Raw genomic sequence first — 9,340 nt, 5'->3', positions numbered from 1 at the left:
TGTGTGTGTGTTGGGGGGGGGTTTGTCCAAATAAAACAGGTAGTGTTCTGTAGCACAAGACAAGAATTTCAGTGCATCTTTAGCAAATGTCAGTGTGCCTCAGTGTGCTTTACACTAAATAAAGTCAGTGTGCTTTACACTAAATAAAACTGCTTAAAATGTAGCATGCAACATCTGTCAAATATAGCAAAGAGGCAGAACACCAGAGCAATACCTCAAGCAGGAGATGGTAGTGAATAGTACCAAATAAATTCAATACAATGCATGCTACACTAAGTTTGTTGACAAATTCAGTCAAATAAACACATACAAATATATTTCTTTATTTAATAATTTAAGAAAATGTAACCAATTTTTTAAATGTTTGTCTTACAAAAATGTACATTGTTAATAAACTGTGTCCTCACAACATGGACATTATTATTATACATGTAATGAGGTCAGCAGAATCTGTAGGAAATGAATGTCAAACTAGTGGGCAGCCGAGAAGCCTGTAGATAACAAGTACAATGTATATCGCCCCCTGGTGGCTGCCCACTGGAAAATATTTAGATCTGCTCACCTCCCATCTGATCTTGGCACCATATTGTGTCAAAGTACAAGTCTGCTTGCTGTCAGTTAAGTGTTTCCATGGAAATGCCTACTACATGCCTACTTCCATGGAAATGTTCTACATGTAAAGTTATGTTAAATATTATCAGTTGCAGTGTATATGTAGAGAAGAAAGGAGCAGACGTGAGTGCAGTTGTTAGATGAGATAAGAATGGAGAACATGAGATAGAGGAGAGGTCATGAGATAATTAGAGATACACCTCATTTCCTTGTACCTGCAAAAGGAGGCTAGCCTGGCCCCACCTAGATCTTCTTTCAGGGACAAGAAGATCAGACAAGAAAAATGTCAGGCCAATCAGCAACAAAGATGAAACCAAAACTTATTGTGATAAACAGAAGCAGCAAGACCTGCAAATGTCAAAAAAGGCAGTTGGGAAAATGCAGAAATGTATTTACAGCAAAGGTAGACCCACATACATTGTTCGCTAACTGTAACGCTGGACCAGTGATTTCGAAGTTAGTGTCCGTCGCGATGCAAGTGTTGCAAACGTTTCACAATCGGGGGTTACCAGCCTCTATTCACTTTGTGAATGAGTTTAGATATTTCCAGGCTAATAGGAGGCATGTGAAAAGTGTGGACTAGATGATTGTTTGTCATTAGGAAAAGATTTTGGCTGCTCAAATAGCCTCAGGCAATCCAACTGAAATGTTTTCATGTACACAATACTCCAACATACATCCAAACGCCCGAAACTATCTCAGCAACAGAGACATGAAACTGCTCCAACTGGTCTCAGAGATGTGGGAAAACACTTTGGGCCCTATTGTACACCCAGTGCAACGCGGTGCAAAGTGCGACGCAAGGCTTATTCAACCCCTCCCTCCATGCCACAGCCGAACTGTCACCACACTTATACCTTCCTTAAAGGATAATTCCGGTGTGATTTGGACCTAAAGTTTGTTGAAACATGATACCGAGTGTGAACGTATGTCTCATAGCTCACCTCGGCTTGTCCCCTGCACTCAGAAATCTGGCGCTAGTTAGCCAATGCTACCAACATAGTGTTTCGTTGTGGTGCCTCGGGCATCGGCCTAGCCATGCAAATAAATCACTGTTTTACACCATTTACGAGGCTCAAAGTAGCTCCATACTTCATTGGTAGACTTCCGAGGGCCTTGACATTTAAAACGAGACATGGAGAACTTTGAAAAAGCACTGGTAGTTTATTTACAAGACGATTTATACAGACAGTACCTTAAGGAATTTTACCGTTCGACGCCATCTTGAATTAAGTCACGATAAGTCGAGCGACGAGTACGAAAAAACAGGTCTGATAAGGGATCAGATTCCAAAAATAATTCTGTAAAAATGCATGGATTCCAGTACTGCTACTGGAAGCAACTGAATCCATGCATTTCCACTGAATTATTTTTGGAATCTGATCTCTTATCATACCTGTTCATTATTACTCGTCGCTCGACTTATCGTGACTAAATTCAAGATGGCTGCAAACGCTAAACATCGTGAAGATACTGTCTGTATAAATCGTCTTGTAAGTAAACTACCAGTGCTTTTTCAAAGTTCTCAATGTCTCGTTTTAAATGTCAGGGCCCTCTGAAGTCTACCAATGAAGTGTGGAGATACATTGAGCCTCGTTAATGGTGTAAAACAGTGATTTATTTGCATGGCTAGCCCGATGCCGAAGCACCACCATTGAAAAAGCTGTTGGTAGCATCGGCTAACTAGCGCCAGATTTTGGAGTACAGGGGACAAGCCGAGATGGGCTATGAGACATACGTTCACACTCGGTATCATGTTTCAATACACTTTAGGTCAATATCACACCGGAATTCTCCTTTAATATAGTTATATATATATATATATATATATATATATATATATATATATATATATATATATATATATAGACTTTATTCTTGCACTGTTGCACTGTTTGACTTACTCATTTGCAGCATCACCATGACACTCATTCACACAGAGCACCTTACCTTACCTTATGGACAGAGAATCACAGGCTCAGTCCCTGCCTCAGCCATTGCAAGCGCATCTTGATTGATTAATCACCCACTATGTGGATACTGTTGATTGATTGATTTAGATTAAGTGTTATTTAGTATATATTTATCTTCTACTGTCCTTATTGCTTAGTTGTGTTTTTTTTTATATTATATACTTTTAATTACTTTCTGCTGTTAGTGAATGTGTGTGTGTGTTGTCTGTATGCCACTGTGACGTTGAATTTCCCCTGGGGATCAATAAAGTATCTATCTATCTATCTATCTATCTATCTATCTATCTATATCACCCAATCAGTGACAGTTTTCGCCGTGCGCTCCACTATGCGCCCAGTGGTGTGGCATATGGTGTTGTCTGACGCATGATCCAAAAATCCCTATCTTACACCCTCTAAAAATCAATACGCCACTGACCAAGAGAAACATGTTTAGAAACCGTTGCTGTGAAAGTAACGGCTGCGCTGTAGTCCATTCCAACATCAACTCAACTAGAGGCCTATCACAATTAGGTTTAGCCTGACATGCTAGTGAATACATTCAATTTCCCATGACACCTGACAGACAGGAGCGTGCTAGACAGGAGTTCTGGGTGAAGAGTGGGTTTCCTGGTGTGGTGGGTGCTATAGATTGCACTCATGTGTAACTTCGTGCCCCTTCAGCCGCAAGGGAACCCACTCAATAAACATACAGGTGATTTGCGATGCTACATGTAAGGTCATGCATGTGTGTGCAAATTATCCTGGCTCCAGTCACGACTCCTTCATACTGGCCAATTCTGTCATTCCTGCAGTCTTCCAGAGGGAACCTCCTCTGGAGGGGTGGCTGTTAGGGGACAATGGCTACCCATTAAAGACATGGCTGATTACACCTTACATCATGCCAACAAACAGTGTGGGAATTGTCGTTCAATCGAAAACATGCAAAAGCATGCGTCGTCATTGAAAGAACATTTTCGTTGCTAAAAATGTGCTTCAGATGTTTGGAGAAGTCAGGTGGCACATTCCAGTACAGTCTTCATAAAGTTGCAGCATTCTTTGTGGCATGTTGTGTGTTGCATTGCCATGTGCCATAGATGTCTAGTAGACCTAGATGAGGAAACATTACAGGACTGTAGAAGATGTGATGCTGAATTGCATGTGCAGATGCCACTGAACCCAAATGCAGCAGCAGCAGCAGCTCGGGAGAGGAGGGATCAGTTTGCAGAAGAGCTGACACATCTGTAGCCTGGTAAGCAACCCAATAGTTTGATTTATTTTGTACTACTACTATTAGTAAACTAGGCTACTATTATACACTACTGTAAAAATAAAATATAAACATATCCATCTGTTCATACATTTGTATGGGATGTTTGGACATCCCCAATGTTGACTGGTTACGGCCTTGGTGTCACTGACACTGAAAGCTAACTGACCCTCAGAAGCCATATGGGGAGGTCGGACTCCTTTGGATCCAATTCTGAGGCACTGGTGTAATTCTGTGCTGAATTGACCGTTGGACATCATCCTAAAAAAATGTAATGAGCTCGTTTCCATTAAAGGTTCTCGGTCCACCCAGGTAAAGGGCACAGGTACAGAAACGCCCTGCTATTCAGCCCTTTCAGCTGTTGTGTCTCCGCCGCATACAGGACCTACAGGCCCTACCTGTATGCAGCCTTTGCTCTGTGATGGTGACACTAATTAGGTTAACCAAAATGCCATAGCAAGCAAATACTCCCCACATAACACCTTGTCTAAATCCTAATAAATCTAAATTTGATTTGACGTACCTTCAAATGGAGCAAACTAATTGAAATGTTCCTTGCTTAATGTGTAGATGTACTGTATGTGTATATGTATTTTATTTTTTATAATTTTATTATGTTTTGAAAACAGCACTTTGGTCAGCATAATCTGTGTATAAATGTGCAAAAAAATATTTTACTTACTGATAGGCTACCTACTGTATGAACAGCTGTTCCAAATTAAAGCTTGCATTATGCTGGCTTCACCCTGAGGTAGGTGCTTGTTTCAGCCCTGTAAAAGTTCTTGAAGATCGTCTTTTCAGCACCGTTCCGGCAATGGAGATGCGCAAAATGTTGACACCCTGTAAAACTACCCCCAAGTTCCTTTAGTGGAAACCAAACGTCTGTCTCCTTCCCATTTCTCAGCGTAGGATAGGTCAATCTCACTATAAGACAACACAGCGTATATCACATCAAGATGAGATGAGAGGGTGTCTGTTAAAGCAAACTGCAAATAGTGCTAGCTCAGTGCTACCTGAAGCCATGTAAATCCATTAGGCTTGTAATCACAGTTTACAATTCAGTGGTGCCCAAACTACGGCCACCTCATTTTGGGTGGCCCCCCAAAACATGTCTGTGGTATATAGCATCTGGCCCGCACGGGACCTCCATAATTCCCCCCATTTATTCTCTATGGCGAGTCTTAACAATACACATGTAATATTCTTTTTGTCCACTGGTGATTGTTTTGGCGCTGTTTTGCGTTTGCCATCAAAAACGGAATGAACAATGGAGTGAATAATGATAGTCAGTTAGCAGATAAGTATACATACTTATTTGATCCCGTGAGGGAAATTTGGTCTCTGCATTTATCCCAATCCGTAAATTAGTGAAATACACTCAGCACACAGTGAAAACACAGTGAGGTGAAGCATACACTAATCCCGGCGCAGTGAGCTACCTGCAACAACAGCGGTGCCCGGGGAGCAGTGAGGGGTTAGGTGCCTTGCTCAAGGGCACTTCAACTGTGCCTACTAGTCGGGGTTCGAACCAGCAACCCTCCGGTTACAAGGCTGAAGCGCTAACCAGTAGGCTGCCCCCACAAAGATAGATACAAAGATAGTATGATTCTGAAGCATGGTTGAAAAGTTGTCAGGCTCATTTATTGACAGGAAATAGCATTTGATAGTTGTATTTTACAGTAGAAGAATTAACCAATAATGAAGGTACCTACCATTTAACAACAAAACAGTACTATAACCAATTCACAGACCATAACCAATTTAATGGATGCAAGTCTCTTCACAAAGTGGCATTAGAGATGCAGCAGAATTAGTGCCCGAATTATGAATGTTTAAACTGCTTTCTGTGTTTAAAACTCAGGTCTTGGGCAAATCAGACATTTATTTGACACTTCCATTCCCAATAGCAGTCAACAATCCACAATAACCACCAATATCATCTCTGTAGTAACTCTAAACATTCTTATTCTTTTATGTTGTACTGGATCTCTCCTACTTCCCTAACTCATCACAGTAACTACGACACACGCACACACCCACACAAATGCATATGTGGCAGATTCAAGAGGGGAAAGTAGTAGCAGACTACGCCACCTAGGGTTTTTGTCACCACTAGGAAATAGGTCACCAATTCACACACACAACCTTGCTAATTGGCAACACAGGTTCGACACATGCTGGGCAGAGACGTGTTTTAGGAAATATATCTATTTATTTTACAAATGGAGCTACAGGATTTGACATAAAAACAATAGACAGGACAGGGGCTTGATCATTGGTGGAACAGCAGAGGGAGAGAGACAGAGCTATCGTGCACACAATGTACACTGCACTGCAAACAAGTTATGGCACTGCAAACAAGTTATGACACTTCAACACAGCTCACACTCGCACTGCAACAAGTGACGAAAATTCACGTCAGGCACACCAGGTGAAACCAGGGAAAGACTGTAACCACCCGTCAAGGCCCCCTGTTTCTAGTGGTACTGAACTGGGACAAACAAATAACACAAAATACAACGGTTGCACAAAAGAAAATAAACATCCAGAGACAAAACAGCAGCCCGTTGGTGATGGCAGGCAATGCACCAGGTGGCCAATCTTCAATGATCAAATGTGCTGTCTCTATAAAAATAGAAATATTATAGTTACTCCTTTTAACTATTTGATAAAAAAACGGCGAGTAGGTGAGCATCAGAGTGAAGGAGCTTACCTTCAAGCCACACAGAATAAAATCCTATGAGGGACCAGCCCTGTCCAAACTGAACAAATCACGTCGCCCACTTGACGCCACTTGGCTGTACAGCAGCCCATCAGGATGCCAACCAGTCAGCCAAACCAGTGCATTTCACTGCAACACCATGATCAGGTCCCCGGAAGGGGAAAAGGCAGGAGTGCTCTCACAGGAAGCACCTGCCTGCCAATATATCATTGAAAGGCTAATGACTGGGCGGGTCTGTCAATCATGGTAATTAGTGAGAGACAGACAACAGAGAGCAGGACCTGCTTACCCTGCTACAATCTGCCCCCCGCTTTTCTATCGTCGCCCCGACGATAGACACAGGCCAGTTACTGTAGGGAGAGGTTGGGACAGTGAGGCTCTTCACAGTGTGGTTAATGAACAAAAAATGCCACCCAGCTCAACATATCCATGGTCTGGTCTGTAGATTAGTTCACGCACACATGGGACCCCGGCGACCTGCGCCGCTACCCAACAAAACCTAGCCGATCTTGGCCTACTCAGTGGGCCAGAACATAATGTATGGGGCCCAGTGATTAACACAGGTACTCGACACACACAAAAGGGGGGGGGGGGGGGGGGGGCAGGGAGGCACCGACACCAAACCCCGCTAATGGCCATCGCCCTCCTGGCGAACCATGACCCAAAGGCATGTAGGTGGGAAGCTACTCTGGCTACAACGCTGAGCCACACGTTGTACAAAATGGGGAGGGGGAGGGAGAGGGGGAACCAGGAAGGCAACGACACCAGGCCCCGCTAATGGCTATCACCCCCATGGCGACCCATGACCCAAAGGCATGTAGGTGGGAAGCTACTCTGGCTACAACGCTGCAGTGAGCCACACGTTGTACAAAATGGGGAGGGGGAGGGGGAACCAGGAAGGCAACGACACCAGGCCCAGCTAATGGCTATCGCTCTCATGGCGACCCATGACCCAAAGGCATGTAGGTGGGAAGCTACTCTGGCTACAACGCTGAGCCACACGTTGTACAAAATGGGGAGGGGGAGGGGGAACCAGGAAGGCAACGACACCAGGCCCCGCTAATGGCTATCGCTCTCATGGCGACCCATGACCCAAAGGCATGTAGGTGGGAAGCTACTCTGGCTACAACGCTGCAGTGAGCCACACGTTGTACAAAATGGGGAGGGGGAGGGGGAACCAGGAAGGCAACGACACCAGGCCCCGCTAATGGCTATCGCCCTCATGGCGACCCATGACCCAAAGGCATGTAGGTGGGAAGCTACTCTGGCTACAACGCTGCAGTGAGCCACACGTTGTACAAAATGGGGAGGGGGAGGGGGAACCAGGAAGGCAACGACACCAGGCCCAGCTAATGGCTATCGCTCTCATGGCGACCCATGACCCAAAGGCATGTAGGTGGGAAGCTACTCTGGCTACAACGCTGAGCCACACGTTGTACAAAATGGGGAGGGGGAGGGGGAACCAGGAAGGCAACGACACCAGGCCCCGCTAATGGCTATCGCCCCCATGGCGACCCAAGACCCAAAGGCATGTAGGTGGGAAGCTACTCTGGCTACAACGCTGCAGTGAGCCACACGTTGTACAAAATGGGGAGGGGGAGGAGGAACCAGGAAGGCAACGACACCAGGCCCAGCTAATGGCTATCGCTCTCATGGCGACCCATGACCCAAAGGCATGTAGGTGGGAAGCTACTCTGGTTACAACGCTGCAGTGAGCCACACGTTGTATAAAATTTGGAGAAGGATAGGGGCGGGAGGGGGATGGGCACTCCTAAACATAGCCTACTAACCTGACCTACCTCCCTGATGGTTTGGGGTAACTGAAGCAAAGGCTGCTGTTTTGTCTCATGTTGAACACAATACAAATAATCATCAACACACACAAAGCCCCAAAAAGAAAAACAAAATAGGCTACACGTCTCTGCCTTAATGAAGTGTAATCCTGCCGACAGTACGCCAAAATGTGGCAGATTCAAGAGGGGAAAGTAGTAGCAGACTACGCCACCTAGGGTTTTTGTCACCACTAGGAAATAGGTCACCAATTCACACACACAACCTTGCTAATTGGCAACACAGGTTCGACACATGCTGGGCAGAGACGTGTTTTAGGAAATATATCTATTTATTTTACAAATGGAGCTACAGGATTTGACATAAAAACAATAGACAGGACAGGGGCTTGATCATTGGTGGAACAGCAGAGGGAGAGAGACAGAGCTATCGTGCACACAATGTACACTGCACTGCAAACAAGTTATGGCACTGCAAACAAGTTATGACACTTCAACACAGCTCACACTCGCACTGCAACAAGTGACGAAAATTCACGTCAGGCACACCAGGTGAAACCAGGGAAAGACTGTAACCACCCGTCAAGGCCCCCTGTTTCTAGTGGTACTGAACTGGGACAAACAAATAACACAAAATACAACGGTTGCACAAAAGAAAATAAACATCCAGAGACAAAACAGCAGCCCGTTGGTGATGGCAGGCAATGCACCAGGTGGCCAATCTTCAATGATCAAATGTGCTGTCTCTATAAAAATAGAAATATTATAGTTACTCCTTTTAACTATTTGATAAAAAAACGGCGAGTAGGTGAGCATCAGAGTGAAGGAGCTTACCTTCAAGCCACACAGAATAAAATCCTATGAGGGACCAGCCCTGTCCAAACTGAACAAATCACGTCGCCCACTTGACGCCACTTGGCTGTACAGCAGCCCATCAGGATGCCAACCAGTCAGCCAAACCAGTGCATTTCACTGCAACACCATGATCAGGTCC

Source organism: Alosa pseudoharengus, unplaced genomic scaffold (assembly GCF_046254945.1).
Source record: "Alosa pseudoharengus isolate Yale_2024_CS ecotype anadromous, Long Island Sound unplaced genomic scaffold, YU_APseudo_1.1 YU_APseudo_1.1_scf_23, whole genome shotgun sequence".
In the NCBI taxonomy this organism is placed as follows: Eukaryota; Metazoa; Chordata; class Actinopteri; order Clupeiformes; family Clupeidae; genus Alosa; species Alosa pseudoharengus.
Note: the sequence above shows the minus strand (reverse complement) of the source record.